Genomic DNA, 13,206 nt, shown 5'->3' with positions numbered 1-13,206 from the left:
CTCTAGAGGCAAGATATTCTAGAGAAAATTGTAGATACATATAATTAATAAAATTTTAATAATTTGACATGTAAAAAATTTTTTAAAGGGCAAAACATTTATTACTAAACAAGGAAGTGAATTCATTTCAGTAAAGTCTTTTTGTCCTGGGATCAGTAAAGACCTTTTAAGCCGTTTAAATTCAAAATGGCGTCCTTCTCCCTTAAGCCAGCACAGCTAAACCGATTTAATTGCTGAATAGGAAATTATCAGCTGATTTTTAAATACGGGTGGTAAACACGGCCGCAAAGGTTGTCAAGCGAGTCTAATTCCAAAACATCCATTATTATTGAAATATCTTTCAGATATTTGCCGACGTTCAGAATATCGAACATCTTTTAGATGTACAATAACTTGTACTAACAGGGAACCATTTCATGTCAGGAAAATGTATACGAGAAATTCAAGAAATATGCTAAATTTCTGTAATAATTCTCTAAGAAATAACTAAAAAAGCAGTTGATTTCTCATTGCAAGATTACCACAGAACGTGCAAAGGATTTTTTTTCCAATTCCACAGTTTAAGGAACATTTCAGTTAATTTAAGTGAAGGGCTCACTTTGAAACATGCTTTTCATTGAGTATGTTAAAAAAATATGCCTCGGAAGAAACACTAAGAGATTAGAAGAAAAGTATAACATTCAGATTCTAGTAGTCGTTTCTTTTTCCTTTCAACACTGAAAAGGTCCACAAACATTGTTACGACATCTACGCAATGACCGAAATTCAGAAAGTCTGATAACATCGTGGAGATATCGTGTTCTAATGAAGGTAATAATTTTCAAGATAAGAAACCACCTGTTCTCCCGTGGGTGGAATGATTCGGTTAAAACTAGTAAAAAGTATTATTAGTAGATTATTAGTAAAAAGGCATTTAGTTATTAGCAAGATTTCGAAAAAAAAATTCATTAACTTCGAAACTAGAAGACTTGTATCATAGGAATTTTATATCAGTTTTATACTAGAATTTAAAGTATTTTATAGCATTTTTGAAAACATTCATTCCATGCATCATATCTGAAAAATGTAGAGTAATTTTATAAACAAGCTACAAGCAAAAATTCATTTCATTCTAATCAATTCAATCTTTTGCAAATGAATCAAATATTTACTTTATGCATCTAGAGTGAAAATTCAGCATGCAAAGTGTTAAAGGAGTAATTTTGTAATAAGGTTTTCGAATAATAAACATTTATAATTCAAAAGAGAAAATGAGAATACTTTTGACAGAACAAAATGAATTTCAAATACATAAATTTTATTTGTAACTTGGCTACACAAAAATCGAGATACAGTTTACAGGATTACATCAATTAAAATATATAAATGCATTTGAAATAAGAATTCAGTATAAAGTCAAAGTAAAATTTCAAAAGTAGTTTTACCATAATTGGTTCAGAAAGAATTCAAATAGATTTTTTGAAGGTAATATTTATTTAACATAAAATTTATTTGCTCATTTGTAAATAAAATCTCCTACATTCTTTAAAAAATTACATGAATAAGACAATTACATTTTTACAAATTACTGTATAACGGCATAACAAGTTTTTAATAAGAATCGAAAGACTTTTTAATGGTAATTTAAACTACTAGGAAATTTAATACTTTATTTTATAATTTAAATATTTTAGAAATTTAATAGATGTTGATTATCAGATTTTTCTTTATTACTGAAAAAAAAGTTTAAAATAGATTTACTATGTTAATTATTCATCACATCCATTTGCCACTTTTCTCATAATATATTTTTTTTTTATTTAAAATAATTTGCAAATGCAGTTTCGATTCGGCGAAGGTATGTAAGAACTAGTAATTCTAATTATAGCGCGTCTTTTTCTCTTGAGGCACATTGATCACCGTGGTGATCAGACACGGTGATATAATGCTTTCAGAGAAACGAAGGACATTTTGATTAGCTGGCCGGCCGAACCAATCAAAATATACATTGTCCACGTACACATTTACTTTAAAATTAAGAGCCGAAATTCAGAAAACTATTTTAGATCCACGATTTATCATTTTAAATCTACAATTAATATTACAATTATTACGAAATTTTAAATTAAAAAAGTAAAAATTCGATTCAAAAACATTTGCAAATGGATGCAACGAATAGGCAATACGTATTTTACATTTACAGAGATCATGATAAAAAATTTATAAAACTTCCGAAATTAAATTTAAACAAAACGGATAGCACAGACACCATCTCCGAAAATTAAAATGAGAGTCTATTAATTCTACTCATTTTTTGGATGTCCTAAAAATGCATTGAAAAGAGTTTGCATTAAAAATCAAGAGAATCATAAGTTTAAAATTATTGTAGTAGCAATAGTCAAGCATTCTTAAACTGGAAATTAAAATTTATAATCATTAAATATCTGTTGAGATTTAAATTTGAGCAATATTTATTGCATATGCATTAAATTATTCCAAACAATCTTTCCAGGAGGATAAACGTTTTTTGACAATATAGTTATTCCACACACATTTTCTCGTCAAAAGAAACAATAATAGCCAAACAAATATACATATACATCAAATTATTTACATATCAAATTTTAGAGTGATTTTGATCTAAAATCGAAATCTGATCTTAAGACCAACTAATAAAAACTAAAATATTCAGAATTTAAGCCAATAACACAAATGCGACTGTAAAAATCTTTATGAAGCACAAATTTATTACACTAGATGGCGCAATCAGCGAATCCAACATGTATACAATTATTTGATAATCGTCATTTGGTGATCATAAAATAAAATTATAGGAAAAACAGGATTACGATATTTTTCTCATACGCTGCCATTCAGTACAAAATTAAAATCCTTTGCTACAATTTCCTGTATGAATTTTGTAAACAAGTGGAAGAAATAGACAAGAAGTTTTGGTTATATATAGAGAGAGACGACGGAAGCAAAAATTAGCAAATTAGATCGTAATAGCAGTTGATTATATATTACGTTAATATTTAAATAAACTTATTAACAATTTGCGATGAATGACGAAGGAAGGAATCACGAATATTAAATGATTTTAGTGGGGTTTTTTGTTCCATAATATCTTCCGTCTTTAATTGTAATCTTAATTAATGTTTTTGCTGTATGGTAAAATGAGAGTTGTGGCTATTTAATCGTGGAGTCTATAATACAAGATAGATTATGCTTGATAAAATTTATGGTTTTCTTGAGCAAATGTACCAGATTATTTTCATCTTGTAGCCATATAAGAAATCGGATGTAGATTATCAGCAACATCAAGTACCAAATTTTAAGATAACACGTCTATATTAAAACACATTTCATCACTGATGTGATTATTTTCCTTGTTTGCATTTCTAAATAAGTAAAAAATGGATATCATATTTGAAGGAACTGAATATGCGCCATTTTATAGCTTTTGTTATGATCAAATTTTCTATCTCAATAAAAAAAAAAAAAAAATACCAAAAAATAAGTTCTAGAATGTTTATTGGTGCATTAAATGCATGTTTTTTTTTTTAATTCCAGATACGAGAAAAATTTGCAAATGATAAATTCATATAACGCCAAACTTTCACTACGTTTGAAGCAAAGAATTTCTGCATTCGTCAAGAGAAATTTATAAAAATACACAAGTGTTCCACAGTCCTTATCCTTAAAATAGGAACAAGCATCTTAAAATTGTATCGACGTTTAGAAATAATCTTGACAAGCAGAGGAATAGAATTTCCATTCCACAATCCATTTTTAGTATCGATAGTTATGTGTTAAAGACAGTATTGTAAAGCTTGATAAATGGTCAAGCTTTACAAATTATCAATTAGATCTGTCAGGTCTTCGTCCCTAATTGTAAAGACTGAATTACAATATCAACTTGATGAAGGTTACAGACGATTCTGTTGTGCCGTGATTACTTTGCTCGGAGCATATTCTTAATAGACATCTGAAAAATATTTAATATTTGAATTAATACAATTTCGAACGAATGCATCTGTCTAAATTGATACGAAATACAAAATTAAGACGATTCGATATTGTTCATTAAATCTAATTCAAGAGTAAACAATTAGTTCACCATTTCATTATTAATGAAATTGAATAATAGGAAGTCATTTCTAAATAAAGTCATTTTTAATTCTATTAAACACTTCACCTTTGTTTTGTTATAATGAAGCTATTCTCAGTATTTTAAATGCATTTGTGAAAATATGATCTACACATGTTCTAGATCTTGCTAAAGAACCATTTCTTGCATGTGTGGGGAGCTATGCGTGCATTCCGTTTACGAAAGATAAAGGGATAATCAATGAATAAATTACCAATTGTAACTAACAGATAACTATTAGACTTATGATTACGGTATGATTTTTTTTTTCATCAAGCTCCCAACTTTCGAAAACTTAAAATGATTTCCAAATGTACGCCATCATGCAGAGATAACCCCTCTGACCGAAGATTTTGATTGAGAAACATTTATTTTAGTTATGTTTGCAACCGAAATTTTCTCTGTTGGGGCATTCAGATGTTCGAAAAAATAGTTTTAAGTAAATTTTACACGAAAAATTATTAGCTTTCCGACTAATGAATTATTGAGAAATATAGATTTTTAAGTACCAGCATTAAATATACGATTAGTCCTGACAATTTCCCAGTAGCCGTACAGAAATAAGAAAAATTACCAGTAATCGTTTCTTGTCTTGTCTGCAGATAAAACATGCATTTCTCATCGAGTAGCATTTTCTAATTGATGATATGTAAAGGGCTGTCACATGCTGCCTCCAATATTAGGTACCCGAGCACTTCGGCATCTATGTATAAAGAAATTGAACTCGGAACGCCATGTGCTTTATTTCAGCGGATTATGATGTTTGGAAATAGCTGAAAGTGCTTCATATGTTTTCATAAATGTTTCCAGGTAATTATGGTTGCCTCTCCTTGCTGGTGAAGGAAATTTTTATTCTAGAAGAACAAATAAAAGGATCCGTAAATGCCATGTGATGTTGGCAGTTTAAATATTAAGAATTTCAATAATAAATTTTCCTCATGACGATGACGACGTGCAGACGGCTGTCCAATGTTGGCTCCAATCTCGGGCGGCCGAGTACTTCAGCCCCTATGCACAGCAACTGATCTCGGAACACCACATGTTTCAATCCCACAGATTCTTGTGTTGAAACGTAGTTCAACATGTTGCATCTATTTTGATAAATGTTTCCAGGCAATTATGGTTTTGCCTTGCGGGAGATTCGCTTTCTAAAAGAACAAATAAAGTGATTTGAAAATGCCACATCATTTTGGTAGATCAAATATTAAAATTCAAGAACTTACTTGGCCTTCAGCTTCTATTACTTCGTCATCTTGGGAAATGTTTCTTAGTATCCAGTCCAATTGATGCCAAGTTATGCAGAAAGGAGAACGCAATCTTACTACTGATGACAGACGGTATGCCTTTATCAAGAGACATCCTTTGCATATACCCAGGAAATGCATACGTGTATATCCAGGAAGTGGATAAAGCTTGTCTAAGCAATGTAAACCAAATAAAATAAAAACCTAGCTTTTTGAACTATTCAGTTCATAATCAAATCAAAGTGTATCTTATTTCTATATGATAATTATCAAGAGTCCTGCAACTTACCGATACTAATTAGGTGCAGTTCTAAGGATACATTTGCCGATATCCAGATTACTTCTATCGTTCAAATGCGCATGGAGCTGAAAAAAGCAATCACTGGCAGACAGGGAAGGACGCTGTGTAACTGTTCCAGTGAATGTCTTATATATTGTGGTTTTCTTGTAGAAACTTCTGATGTTGTGGCCTCTAAAGATTTATATGACGTCGTTCAATTTCTCTTAAAGAAGGAAAACGCACGAAACCTGTAGAAACTATCTGGTATAAGCAAAATAATTTAAAGTGAGGATAACTAAGCACCTACTCTTATCACCAAAACTTAAATTCACATTTATTATTTCTGTCCATTAGTACTAGATGACGTAAGAAGCAACTGCAATCGACTCCTCTAGTCTGGAAGTGGACATTAGCAAATTAAATCTACATAACTACAGCACTCTCGCTATTTGGAAGTTACATTGGAAGAATATCCAAAGATTACGAATATTTCTACTGTACCAGAAGTATAGATTTCAATGCATGTTAAAAGCTTTAAAATAATTTATAATTCAATAGACATCTCTCAGAATGAATATCCAAATCAATAAAAGTGCCTTTATAATAAAAATGTATTCCCCTGCAGTTAAATAGAATATTTATGATATGGTGTATTCATGCAGCTGTGGTGGAGTTTGCAAAATCTATTTCAGATAGCCTCATGGAAAGTGTAATTCAAAAATTTTACAAATTTATTCTTCGACCTTATAAAAACACGTTGCTAATTGATATCACTCATTTATTCACTCATCCCTTTCGAAAAATTAGAAATTGAAAATTTTATTACCACTTATTGTAAACAAATTTGTTTTCAGAAAATGCATCTTTTCTTGGAAATGTAAAAGAATAAGTAAAATATCAACATTAAAATTTCCATATAATTTCATGCGTCCAGAAAAACTTCATTTTGTGATATTAATTTATTTTTAGCTTCACAGAACTATTATAATTTAATTACGTTTCTATCAGTGTTTGCCCCTAATCTAGCCTTAAGCGAGTTCTTTTATTCTTCGAATAGAATTTATATATATATTTTTTTTTCATTCAATATTCATCACCATTCAAACTTCCACTTTCGAGTTGCGATATGGCAAATCCTAAGTTATATGAAATAAACTTATTTATGAATTTGGGAACTAAAAGTTCTAGTAGTTCGGCCACTTTATCAAAAAGGAATTGCATGCATTACACCTCAAATATTTGTATTTTATGACTGATATGCAAGGCCGAGTTAAACTGAACATTTTAGAGGTTATCAGATATTTGTTTCGTCAATTAGGAAATATATAAAGGCCTAAATCATTGAGAACTGTAAAGTTAATCCTTGAAGCACTGGCTAGAGGATACAATTCCACTACTAAGAACCGCAAGTTAAAATTATATAAATTATTGAAAGCCAACTTTTTATAGGGTGTTTAAAAGATTTGAAATTAATTTGATTTGTTCCAGTAAGCAATCACATTTTTCTAATACCAGCCTAACAAAACGTAAATGAATTTAATGTGAAGAAAGTAAAGATATTCTGAAAAATTTCTAATGGATATGTTATGGATTTTTAACTATTTAATACATTTTTACTTTTGTTCCCCACGGCAGAGAAAAAGTAAAATTATTAGCTATCATGACAAGAATCCCCCACCTCCCCATACGCGAGTTTGACTCTATTCAGCTCCCAGAAAGGATGCGTCAATTAAAAGCTATATGCCAATTGTTTCTTTATCATAAAAAGATTAGTTGGATTATTCATTTCATTGCGAATTCTTAAGTAGAGCAGGTAAGAAAGCAGTAGAGTTTCAATTACGAGAGGTTCTCAGAAAAAAAGTAACATAAATCAATTAAACTGATGAAGTTCATTATCAATTTCCATCCTTCCAGTTTGAGATTGTTTCAAAAATAGAGTAAGAAATCGTCATAATTATTTGGTCTTGTATCCACCATTAAAGAAATTCATAGCTATCAAATTGGTGACCCCAAATCAAAAGCGTATTTTTAAAATTATCAACAAAATCCTTTAATATTAGACCCGTCGTCTTTAGAAATACCTATACTCTCCATTATTATCTTCCCCTTTCAACACAACATTTGAAACTCTTCGCTGTCCCATATTACCGACTTTCTAATTATAAACTCTTCTTCGTCAAGAGAAACTTTGACGTTTTAACACCACACTATACATCTATAACTTTTCGCACTCATTACCCACGCCATCGACAGCAGCAGCAACACTAGTCCACAATTTCACACTCATTTCCCACGCAATCGAATGCAGCAGCAACACTAGTCCACAATTTCACACTCATTACCCACGCCATCGAATGCAGCAGCAACACTAGTCCACAATTTCACACTCATTACCCACGCCATCGAATGCAGCAGCAACACTAGTCCACAATTTCACACTCATTACCCACGCCATCGAATGCAGCAGCAACACTAGTCCACAGTTTTCACACTCATTACCCACGCCATCAAATGCAGCAGCAACACTAGTCCACAGTTTTTACACTCATTACCCACGCCATCGAATGCAGCAGCAACACTAGTCCACAGTTTTTACACTCATTACCCACGCCATCGAATGCAGCAGCAACACTAGTCCACAGTTTTCACACTCATTACCCACGCCATCGAATGCAGCAGCAACACTAGTCCACAGTTTTCACACTCATTACCCACGCCATCGACAGCAACAGCAACACTAGTCCACAGTTTTCACACTCATTACCCACGCCATCGACAGCAACAGCAACACTAGTCCACAGTTTTCACACTCATTACCCACGCCATCGACAGCAACAGCAACACTAGTCCACAGTTTTCACACTCATTACCCACGCCATCGAATGCAGCAGCAACACTAGTCCACAGTTTTCACACTCATTACCCACGCCATCGACAGCAACAGCAACACTAGTCCACAGTTTTCACACTCATTTCTCACGCCATCTACAGCAGCAGCACAAGTCCACAGTTTTCGCATTCATTACCCACGCCATCTACAGCAGCAGCACAAGTCCACAGTTTTCGCATTCATTACCCACGCCATCTACAGCAGCAGCACAAGTCCACAGTTTTCGCATTCATTACCCACACCATCTACAGCAGCAGCACAAGTCCACAGTTTTCGCATTCATTACCCACGCCATCTACAGCAGCAGCACAAGTCCACAGTTTTCGCATTCATTACCCACGCCATCTACAGCAGCAGCACAAGTCCACAGTTTTCGCATTCATTACCCACGCCATCTACAGCAGCAGCACAAGTCCACAGTTTTCGCATTCATTACCCACGCCATCTACAGCCGCAGCACAAGTCCACAGTTTTCGCACTCATCACACACGCCATCTACAGCAGCAGCACACCACCACAAATTCCCAATACTCAGCATTGCATACTACATCTAATAACGCGATCAACTGACCAAATAGACGCACTCGTTTCTTTTCGATAACCCAAGGGGGGGGGAATCCATAGTGCTTCCCTACCATTACTTACCTACTTTCACTATGGCGTCACTTCACTTTCCACTGCAAAAATTACGCTTCACGTTCATCTACTAGTTATCATAATGAGCATCATAAGGAAATTTTCATTCAACAACAGTGCATCTCAATTGGATATAAAATGTAACCCAGTGTTCTCTTTAATCCTCGGAACCAAATGTTTTGTTTTGAAATATGAAGATGAAATTTAAAAAATACCGATGCTAACGGTCTTTTTATCCTAGTTTCGCCCAATGATAATTTGAGCTAAAGTAAGATAACAGTGAATAACAGAACGAACGATTTGTTCAAAAGATTTTTTGCTAAGCCTATTTAAAACTGTCCCATGTTCTGTGCAACTTCCTGCATAAATTTGATATATTGAAAAATAGATTTCCCTAAAGTTCAAAAACGGCCAAAGACCGACATTTGGAAGCTCTTTCATGCCTTTAGCCTCTTGATATTTTGATTGACTATAATCACCATGCATCAAGAATTAATTGAAAGTTAGTTTATGTATTATTTGTATCATAATGTAAGTGATTTAATTGTTTGTTATAAATCTGAAAATGATATTTGGACGCTCAAATTTGGCTTAAGATGCATTATATTTTTGGAAAAGGTTTCCTTCACATTTGTGTGGTTTGCCGTCATAAAATGAAGTCTGGGGATAAAGTAATGAAAAGCTTCTTACTTCCTTTAACAAGTGATTATACAGAACTAAATAGTTTTCCAAATTTCAGACAGTTAAATTTTAAAATTAATTTAATCCACGCGGAATAAACTAAAATATATCTCGAGTGAGATGTAACAATAATTGTATTCAATAAAACGTACGAAAATTCTTTTTTTGGTTCTAATTTAACGATACTAACTAAATAACGGTAAGTCTATGTCTAGTTTATTTATTCCAAGGACAAAGGACAGTAATAAATAAAGATCTAATAAAATATATAAATTCAAAATGGTATTGTAATTGAGATTTATTCGATTAATGCAAACTAACCCAAAAGACAACATAAACGGTAAACTATAGTACAAGTTAGACAAAGATATGATAAAAGTAAAGAGCAATTCATGTTATAACAGTCAGGATTATGCAATGGAAGAAAATCAGAATCAAAACAAGTTATTTCAAGCAGCAAAGGAACATTTAACGGGAATAACCTCCACATACAAATCAGCTAGGTGCACTGCACTCGCTGCATGAAATGACTACATTGGACATAGAATAAAATATTAATGAGTGCCATTGGAATTTCGGTAATAATTTTTCTGATTCAATAATATTTCATATTCATCCTCAATTGCTTAAAGTGACATTGGAGAAACGACTCATTACTGATTAGGAATGGATCGACAGTTCATTTCATAGCTAATCGCGAAAAAACACAAAAAGGTAGTTACGTCTATCGCATTTTTTAGCGAAGAATTGCGATAGTTTTGTTTTCACAATACATATTGTAACCTCGAGGCAGTGAAATGTTCTTGATCTTTTAAATCATAATTTTGTAATTCTTAAAACTGATTAATTTCTTGATTTTTAATTTGGAAAATTTATAAAAGCGGTTGTTTGATCTTTCCGTATCAGAAACAAAAATTTACTTTGTGTGACGAAATATTCATGCCATAGAAAATCAATTTTAATTCTTTGCATCCCGTAGAAAGTTACTTTAAACCCGTCATGAAATATCAACATTCATAATCGAATTTTTTTAGCTGCAATATCTACAATTGGACTTCTAATAAAGTAGATAAACGCAATCGGAAGAAATTCTCACTTTGCATGTTAAAAAAGTTAAGTTAAGTAACCTGGAATTTGCCATATCAATTCGTAAACGAAAATTTGAACAGCGTTTTGAACTGAATGTAATTTTCGAATCGAACTTTTGAATAAAACTAAATTAAAAAATAGATTAAAAAGAAATCCCAGGAATTGCAAATGCATTTGATGTAGCATTCGGAATAAATAGCCGGAGATTAAATTATTCTAAGAATTAAACGTTAATGCTTTGGGCAAAATTAGAATCAATATTTAGAGAATCAGCTAATCTCCGAATTAATAGCCGCACCAGCAAAATAATGACTTATTTCTATACCAAGATCAAAGTTTATTTTCCAATTTTTAGTGAGATTTATAAAAACTATTTATTTCAATAGTTTAGTTGTATTAACGTCCCGTTTTAAAGCAAAACTAAGGCTATTTTAGGATGGACCTCGTCATTTTGAACCGCTGTCAGATGACGTTGATTTCAATAGACATTATATTAGAACTACTCAACTTTAATTTTCAATTCTAATAGAATTCATTTTGGATCACTACCTTCACTCTTCGTTATTCACTTCTGGAAATTGACTCAGTAGCTATTTAAAATATTTAGAATTATTTAAAATCTAATAGAATGCATTAAAATCAACATCTGGTTTTCTGAATGAGCAGAGAAGAAATATCCACGACCTGCGAACATCCCACAGAAGAAACTTCCGAGTAGCTAGAATGCCGTAATTATGTAGACATACCCGGCTAGTCTAATGAGACTGAATGGGAAATCCAAAAGAAAATATCTTGCGTCACTTATATTGATTTGGTTTGGTGCGATTACGATGATATTTTTCTCAAGCTAGCTTGTAATTAGCCCTGGATTTTCATTGAGAACTGGGAAGAATGTCAGAGCGACGATGATGATTGTGCCAACGTACACATCTCATCACATCACATAAGGGCAGATGGGCATAAAGGTGCAGTTGTCACCTCTGTATTGTAGTTAAAAATTCTTCTGTAAGGATGTTCTTTTTTACCCTTGCTTGCATATTTTACCATTTGCTTGGCGCAACATGGACAAATGTGGATCTTGCTCCAAAAAACATCGCAAATCCAATAAGTAAGGATGATCTGGAAAAAAGATTGTTTTTTTGCCATTTCATTGATTATAAATAGGCATTAGTGCCCAAATGCAGTATATTACAGAATTTGAAACATGGTTTAACAAATTGAATAGACTGCATGGAAAATTAAATTGTTATATATCTCAAAATATTAAATTCAAATAAAATTAGTTTGAATAGAAACATGATACGATACTTCGTTATTGAACTTTAATGTTTGAAAATCTCACTGCTCGTTCTTCCTTTCCTGGAGATGGGCGGCAATTTAGATGGTAAAACTCAAATTCAATTTCATTTAGTTTATTAATATTGATATTCCGTTTTGAAGGAAGAACTATTTAGAGACGGATTCAGTAATTTTTATCTGATAAGAAGACAAAGATATCCAAACTGGCACTCTCCACCCATATAATCTGCAAACATCTTTAATGCTACACTGCAAGATAAATGATAAATATAAAGATCCAACCAATAAAGGATTCCTCATTAACATAAAACTAAACCATCAAAACTAAAACTAACAAGGACGACACCTGCATAACTGTGTGCATGGATTTGTCATAACATTTAACGCTGCGATATAACATACTTTTGTTAGCATTTTGCGTAAGTTGAAAAATAGAAATGTCTTTCAATTTTCAGATGCGATAATGCGAAAGTGAAACAAGCATAATAACATACTTTCCGTATATTGCGACATTATTCATGCGCATTATACACAGAATGAGAAACTCTTCAAACAAAGCTTCCAAATTTCACACATCACGACGTTTAGAAGATTGTGTGCCCATCAAGAAAGGTTTCCCAAAATTTTAGATTTTTAATTAAAAGTTAAATTTCTAAATGAATTTAGACTTGATTTCCATAAGAACTCAAGAACATTGGTCAAAAAAATTTTTAGACGAAATACAATTCAACGCATTTTCCCTTCAAATAATTTTTAAATTTAAAGTGATTGTAAAAAAGTTCTAATGAAGTAAACTCACAATATTTTTACTTACATCTTTCATCCGCATTCTTTTATCAAAGTTAATTTATTTTTTCATTTTGAAAAGAAAGAAATTTTATACGTGAATTTCAAAGCATAACTTTCCGTTTTGGTAACGAAGATTTCAGACCGACGTAAATTGAGAGATAGAAAATTT

The sequence above is a fragment of the Argiope bruennichi genome, chromosome 4 (assembly GCF_947563725.1).
Source record: "Argiope bruennichi chromosome 4, qqArgBrue1.1, whole genome shotgun sequence".
Taxonomy (NCBI): Eukaryota; Metazoa; Arthropoda; class Arachnida; order Araneae; family Araneidae; genus Argiope; species Argiope bruennichi.
This window is presented reverse-complemented; position numbering follows the sequence as displayed.